Source organism: Octopus bimaculoides, chromosome 4 (assembly GCF_046866305.1).
Source record: "Octopus bimaculoides isolate indiv1 chromosome 4, ASM4686630v1, whole genome shotgun sequence".
Lineage (NCBI taxonomy): Eukaryota > Metazoa > Mollusca > Cephalopoda > Octopoda > Octopodidae > Octopus > Octopus bimaculoides.
Genome location: NC_142931.1, coordinates 73,658,822 through 73,667,552, shown reverse-complemented (window position 1 = coordinate 73,667,552; position 8,731 = coordinate 73,658,822). Strand labels below are relative to the sequence as shown.

Genomic DNA, 8,731 nt, shown 5'->3' with positions numbered 1-8,731 from the left:
AAATTTTAATGGATCTAAGATAAGCAGTTTATGTTTAGCTGAAAAATCGCATATTCTTTTTAAATCTAAGAGTTCCACTGCACTACTGAATACCAGATCTGAAATTTTCAGCAAATGAAAACATATGGACAAGTTTCATTGGTAAGCGGGTGGGCACTATCCTCTCAGAATTGAGCAGCTGTCTTGCAGACTTCAGATCCCGCTCCATTAGGTTATTCTATAAAACTAATTTAATTATGACTTTGTGTCAAAGGGCTCATAACTCTAAGTATATTTCTTCTCTGTTCTTTTTCTGTTTCTACGCATCCATCTACATCTTGCATGTACCTTCTCGCTTATTCTCGTGATTCACTTGAACCGGTGTCCTGATGTGCAAACTTTATGCTGTGTACATTAAATAATACCCCACACCACCACGCACAAAATCACCCCCCACACACACACACATATGTAAATCTATACAAGTGTTCCTTTGTATTTGTGTTTGGCATACAGCTCCACCACTTGATTTGCTTACGACTCCACAACTCAGTGGTTTGGCAAAACTGACCGATAAAGTATGTACCAGTCTTTTGAAAAATAGACTGGTGTCGAGTAAGAATGATTCGAATCAGGAATATAAAAGATTTAAATTGAAATACCCTAATTTTGAACTAACCGACGCTCTACCGAACCGTTTCTTTCTCCCTTATATTGGAAGAAATATCAATATGTCAACTAAGATAGTGATTGAAGAATTGAATAAGTAAATTCTTTGTAAGTATTACTAGAATTCGAATTCACATGTATCGTTATTAGACAAGGATAACGTCTGAAGAATGTTTTATGAATTTTTAATCATAGTTCACTTATATATTGGAAGAAAATATGAAGAAACTAATAAAAGCGATAGAATTTCTTTGTGGTGAATCAGACCTCGGGATATTTTCCAAAATATTACACGTGTCCCGGTGTCTTTTCGTTTTATGAAATCCTCTGTTAGGCCCTTTTCCTCTCTATCTATCTCTATGTATCTGTGTGCGTATGTTTGTATGTGTACAAGCGCATATATATATATATATATATATATATATATATATATATATATATATATATATATATATATATATATATATATACACACACACATATATATAAATACGTATGTGTGTGCGTATGGGTGTGTGTACATACAGGTATGTAAGTTTGTATCTATGTTTGAATGCATGTATGTATGTATCTACCTATGTATACCAATATCTATATACGTATATCACTACAGTTATAATACCTATATGAAGGAATCTATGCGACTATGTATGAATGTGTATAGAAGCCTGCGTGCAGTGTACAGTTAAATTTAGTTTGATGCGCGAATGAAATGAATATATAAGTATTTAATCATTCCGTGACTTCATATATATATATAAATACAGACACACATACACATACATCTGTCATATCTCAATATCTGTGTATGTGCGTGTGTGTATGCGTATATATATATATATATATATATATGTGAGTGTGTGTGTATGTGTATGTATGTATGTATAAATACATATATATCTATGTATATATATGATGTGTGTGTGTGTGTGTACATACATAGAAAAATACATCCGTACATACATACGTACGAACATGCACACACACACACACACACACAATATATATATATGTATATATATATATATACACGTATATATACATATACTTATGTATGCAAACATTGCCATCTCATATATATTATGTACATATAAATTAGCTACTAAAGTGATCTAAATTTGCGATGTGTTGTTCAGCATTTATAAATATCATTAGAAAATTCTGCAGAGGTGTGTGATTAATATCATTTGTCAGTTTTTGTATTGAAAATATAGGAAGGCAATATCTGTCCTCTTACCGGCCGCTATTTTAAAACACTATATAGTCAGCTATATTGCACATTACGTGAATAAAATTCACAACATTGTGATAACATTTGAGCTTTTGGATGGAGAAAAGGAAAGCAGCGATTATGACTGCCCTTTATATATATATGTATAGGTATATATATACGTATATATACCTCTATCTATCTATCTATCTATCTATCTATCTATCTATCTATCTATCTATCTATATGCGTGTATGCTTTATAAATATATGTATGTCTCTGTATATTACATTTGAGAAAGTGGGTCTTAGGTATGTCCGTTGTCTCACCCTCTTTCTTTTGCATGTAGCTATCACCTATCCTCCGCTTTTACCATAGTGCTGAATGTCTCTGTTTTACTATTATATTCTCTCTTTCTGCTTCTCAATGAAATCATTGCCACTTTGTTTTTTCTTTCTGTCCCCCTTTCTTCGCCCCCCCCACCGGAGCTCTCTCTCTCTCTCCCAAGCTACCTATTTCTGTTTCTCTTTCACTATCTTGCCCTATTACTATTGCTTTTTCTCCATGCTTTCTCTATTGCCGTATATTTTGGTTTATATTAACCTAATACGCTGTTGCTTATTACGTGCGTCAGTTAGAAATTAACATATCAATTTTTGCGGTAAGTCTTGTGTTGTGGCACAGTCTTGAAGAATTTTTAGTCGAATGAATTGGCTTCAGCACTTATTTTTGTTAACCCTAGTACTTATTTTATCGGAGACTTCTACCGAACCGCTAAGTCACTGGTACACAAACAAACACATCAGCATCTGTTATCAAGCGGTAGTGGGGGACACAGACACGCATGCACGCACACGCACACTCGCATGCACGCACACGCACACTAACATGCATTCTTTTTCACACACACAGACACACACACACACGATTATATACATACAGTTTTCATCTACCAAATCCACTAAAAAAGGCTTACAGGAGAAATCACTTGCCCAAGGTGCCACGCAGAGGGACTGAACCCGGAACCACAGGGTCAGGAAGGAAGCTTCTAACCACACAACAACGCCTGCATTAAAAAAAGATTAAAAACTAATGAGATAGTGAAATTAACATCAGTGGTGTCATTCGAATCCAGATTCTAAAAACGTTATGAAATACTACAAGAAAAAAAAAAGAAAATGAAAAAAAAATTAAAGATCTGATTGCATGGAGTGTCTGTCATTTTCCATTGGGCTTTGAATCCAGAAAGTCCAGTAATTTTCTGTTTCGTTCGAATTGGTAAAAGCAACCTTGACGTGAAATTTGATTTACTGTGATACATCAACGTTTTTTAACATTGGGACGGTGGGTAGTGGAATATAATCAATTATATCGACCACCGCAGTGAAACCTGGCTGATACCTTGTTTAATTAATCTCGGAATGCTGAAAGCCAATGCCGACTCTATTACGAGGTGAATGCGGAAAGTAAAGCAACCTAGCTAAATGTTACAAACGCATTTTGTTCAGTGCTCTCCTGTTTTTGCTAACACATGGCACTTATATTCTTTTCTACTCTAGGCACAACGCCAAAAATTTTGGGGAAAGGGGTCAGTCGATTAGATGAACTCCAGTAAGCAACTGGTACTTAATTTATCGACCCCGAAAAGATGAAAAGTAAAGTCGACCTCGGTGGAATTTGAATTCAGAAAGAAAAGGCAGACGAAATACCGCTAAGCATTTTTTTCCGGCGTGCTAACGTTTCTGCCAGCTCACCGCCTCGCATATCTTAAAAACATAGCTGGTTAGAGTATAGTGAAATAACAACGTAATGCCATTAGTAGGAGAGGTGAGAATGGTAAAGGTGAATTAAAATAGCTTTTAATTTTTACTTGTTTCAGTCATTAAACTGTGGCCATACTGGGGCACCGCCTTCAAGAATGCATCGACTCCAGTACTTATTTTAATTGTATTTTTAAAGCCCCGTACTAAATTTTTCGTTCTTTAGCCGAACCACTTCGTTACGGGGACATAAACACACTAACACCAATTGTCAAGCGGTGGTGAAGGGAATACACACACATGCACACGCACCGACACACACACACACACACACACACACACACACACACACACACACACACACACAATGGGCTTCTTTCAGTTTCCGTCAACCAAATCTACTCACAGACTTTGGTCAGCCAGAGGCTATAGTACAAGACACTTGCCCAAGTTGCGACATAGTTGGACTGAAAACTGAATCATGTGGTTGGAAATAAAGTTTCTTACCACACGGCCACACTTGCAACTATTGAAATAAAATAAAATAAGAAAGAAAAAAAAAACAAGGAATAAGAGAAAGTTTAATTCTCGTGATAGATTTAAGGATATAAAAGTGTTAAAGCTCTTTGGATGAAAGAGATTAAAGACATATATACAAGGTTTATGGATATGGAAGTGGCTATAAAAGTACCGCTTCCAGAATCTTTAACCGGAATCAGCTATAAAAATTATCAAATGAGAATAAAATATAAAGAACGTCTAATGAAGAATCATTGATTCGAAAGCGCTAACGAGATAAAATTTAGCACCCAGCAATAAGGCTTTCTACAGGTCACACGCCACACGTAGTCTCAACTATCTATCTATCTATCTATCTATCTATCTATCTATCTGTTTGTCTTTGTCTGTCTATCTGTCTGTCTTGTTATTTCTCTACCTCTCCACTTTTATATCCTCTTCCATATCCATAAGCCTTTGATATTCCCTTAATCTCTTACATACATGAACCTTTAAACCTTTTTATATCCCTAAATTTATCACGCAAATTTAACCTCATACCTCATCTAATTTTAATTTATCTTATCGTAATTTATTTCATTTCACCCTCCTCCTTTACCTTCCGAACTTCTCCGACTAACGGCGTTACCCTGTTTTCTTACTATACAGTACTAATAATACGTTTTCCTTGATTTTATCGATATACATTCAAATAACTGAAACCGACCTTAGTGTGCAATTTATTGCACCTGCAGTGTGTGGTAAAAGTTGGTAAGATAAATTATTGGCCTAAAGTAACCTGATATTCAGCGGGATACATTCCACCTCTTACACTTTAATGATAATACATATTTCATTTGATGTTAGCCGTCGTACTAAATATTCATTGGTGTCAGTTCACTGCAAAGGCGATCTATTACTGGTAGTCATGTAACCCAGCATTGATTTGTGGCTACATCGCCAGTGGCTTTACTCGAAACATAATTGAAATGTCTCATACTACTGTGTGGAAGGTTGAAAGACACCGTGACGGGACAGAAATAAAAATATTTGCCTACAACTGCGTGAGCAACTCAGTAAGGTGTCTATAACTATATATCAAACCTACTACTGGAGTGGGATCCCATGAAGGCCCTTGAGTGTAGCATTGCTGAAGGCCTGGAAAAGTTTTAGAGAAGGTCTTGTCTCGTTAAATTTACTGTTAGTCGTACCGAAGAAGCCCGAGCGAAAAAAATTCTTTGAGAACAGTAAAGAATGTCCGAGCTAGCTTAAATAACTGCATTTGATGGTCTTTTTTACTGCAAGTAAATACATGCGAAGTTAAGAAGATCGTGATAATAGAACTGAGGAAGAAAATATAGTAGTTAGTGGCTGTCATTGAACCTAAGCCCGAGGGAATATATGCAATATAGGAGATGTGATGAGGAAGGAAGAATGAGAGGAATAGGCCTGGATAGAAGAGCGGAGGATATACTGGCGCCCAGGAAAAGAGACCACGGTTAGAAACTGAGTGACAGGAGACTGCAGTTTTTAGGAAAAAGGTTGGCGTTATGTGTTCAGTCAGTTGATAGCTATAGATTAACATTTTCTAAATCTCTCTCTCTCTCTCACCTTCTCTGTCTGTCTGTCTCTGAATATATATATATGTATATATACATATATATATATATATATATATATATATATATATATATATATATATATATATATATATATATATATATACACACACATATATATATACTCATATATATATATATATACACACATATATATACTCATATATATATATATGCATACTTATACATACCTGCATACATACATAAATGCATACATACATACATGAATATATAAAACCACTTAGTCGATATATTCTTAATTACTACTCATATTTGACCCACTGACATTTTAGACAACATATATAATTAAACAAAGTTACACTAAATTCGCAATTAGGTAGCATATTACTTAGCTTTATCACGAATGAACAATTTATATATATGGATATATATGTGTGTGTGTATGTACATTTATATACATATGTATATATGCATATATATATATATATATATATATATATATATATATATATATATATATAAATATTTATATATATATATATAGACGTGTATACACAAACACACACACATATACATAAATACAATATATAGATACAAGCAAGCATACATATATACATACACACATACACGCGCACACACCCCACTCTCTCTCACACACACATGAATAAATATACGGATACACATATTGATGTGTGCATTCTTTGCAATAACCTAGTAACATTTAAGCCTTCGCCAATCATTCTTGCTTTCAAGTCAATGGCCAATTTGATAACGGCTTAATTTACCATATGGACCGCGCATTTCCATATGTAATACAATTCAAGCGAGATACATCTCATTCGCATTCCATCTTTGCCTCTGCATTACACATTGTATATATACACATAAAACATTGAAACTTGAAGCACAAACATGAATACAAACAAGCATACATATATACATAATTACAAGCACACACACACACACACACATATATGCATATTGCATTCTACTTGAAAAATTTCTGAGCATATCATATATTGTTACGCTTCATACATACATACATATGTGCGTACGTACACACATAAGAAGCAACAAAACACGTGAAGATTAAGGGAGAGACAAATAGATAGATAGATAGAGAGAGAGAGAGAGAGAGATAGAGAGAGAGAGATAAAGAGAGAGAGAGAGACTGAGAGACAGAGAGAGAGAGAGAGAGAGAGAGCAAGAAAGAAAGAAATAGAGAGGAGATGAAAGAGAGAAAGGAAGAAACAAAGAATGTGAGAGAGGAGAGAGTGAAAGAAAGAGTGAAAGAAAAAGAGAGAGGAAAGATGGGAGGAAAAAACAGGGACAGAGAAATCAGCAAGAGAATGTTTCTATGGTTATTACAATTTGCGTCTTTGTATATATATAAATATATATAATTAAACGTGAATTTATGATTACCTTACATGCCTTTTTACATTTATGAAAGGCGAAACCAAAAATCCTTTAGAAATAAAGATATAAAATTCTATTGCAAATTACAAGCACCAATTTGAAACAGAGAAGGGAGGGAATAAGCCTAGTAGCGACGATCCATTGCGGTTCTGCTTCTCAAATTCGATAACACAATTCTAATGCACATTGGGATTAAAAAAAAACGAAATTTGAAGTACTGTTTCGCTCGAAATGAGGAGTAGATGGACAGCCGACAACTGATGAAGGGTCGTTCCTTATGTTACTTATCTTGTTTTCCATTTGTTTCTCTCGTGTATGAATTCAACTCTTTTGTTTTCGTATTTCATATAGTTTACGGTTTGTGACGTCCTGTACCCATATATGCATATATATATACATATATATATATATACGTTATTTATATCATTATATACATACATACATACATACATACATATATATATATATATATATATATATATATATATATATATATATATATATATATATATATATATATATATATATATATATATATATATATATATGCCCGAATTGTGAATATCTGTATGTAAGTCAGACTGGAAATGCTCTATCAGAACGTTCACGTGTGCACCGACAGCAAATTAGAGACCCAGATGTCCGTCAGATACTTTTGGGTTACCATCAAGCAACATGCGGTCGGAAAATATTTATTTATTTATTTATTTATTTATTCTTTTATAGTTTCAGCTCAGAGCTGCGGCCATACTGATGTACCTCCGTTTATAAATACATTTTGCATCGGCCGGGAATCGAACCCGGGCCACCCGCGTGACAGGCGAGCATTCTACCACTGAACCACCGATGCAAAATTATTAACAACCTTAATCGGTTTTCGAAACTTATTGGGCTCTCATCAGAGGCGGCTACATCATTCTGACAGTCTATTTCTATTCTCCAAACTACACAGTCCAAGTGAAATTGAGAGAAAAATTGGAGAAGAGATCTTTATTAATAAATTCAAACCCAAGCTAAATAATCAATAATACTAATACTTAGAGGTGCTATTTCTACTGCTACGATCACTACCACTAACAACAACAACAATACTAAAGGTGCTCATGATGACGATAGTAGGAAAATACAAGCTAAGTCAAGAGAAATGTATGTAAAAATAATCTTATTTTGGGGTTTAAAGTTCTATTACCACAGCTACTCTTACCACCACCGCCGCCACTACTCCGCCACCACCACGCTATGCCAGATTAAGAACCACCGAGTGGGAGCACCCAACAAATATTACATTTCGACTCTACCAAGCAGTCAGTCAGCTAGTACCCAGCCAGCGTAATACATGATAAACGAGAAAAAACTTTCGGTTGTTTTTACCAGCCATCTTCTAGTTGAGACCCAGTAGCAATACTAAATATAACATTAAGGCACGTCAAGTAAAATGCTCAGTCGTATGTTCTAAGTTCAAAATCAGCCGAAGTCGACTGCACTTTTCATCCTTTTGGAGTCGACGAAATAGGTACCAGTTGAATACTGAGAATGATCCGAGACTATCGTAGAAGGGACTTGCCCAAGATGTCCAGCAGTGGGGCTGAACCCGAAACTATGTGGTTAGAGAACAA

At 34.9% G+C, this 8,731-nt stretch overlaps 1 non-coding gene across 1 annotated transcript; it reads right to left on the bottom strand.

The window, feature by feature from the left end:
• Nucleotides 1-7,894: 7,894 nt before the first annotated feature.
• Trnad-guc (transfer RNA aspartic acid (anticodon GUC)) lies at nucleotides 7,895-7,965 on the bottom strand. The gene has a single exon. It is a non-coding gene; the product is annotated as a tRNA-Asp (tRNA).
• Nucleotides 7,966-8,731: the final 766 nt, after the last annotated feature.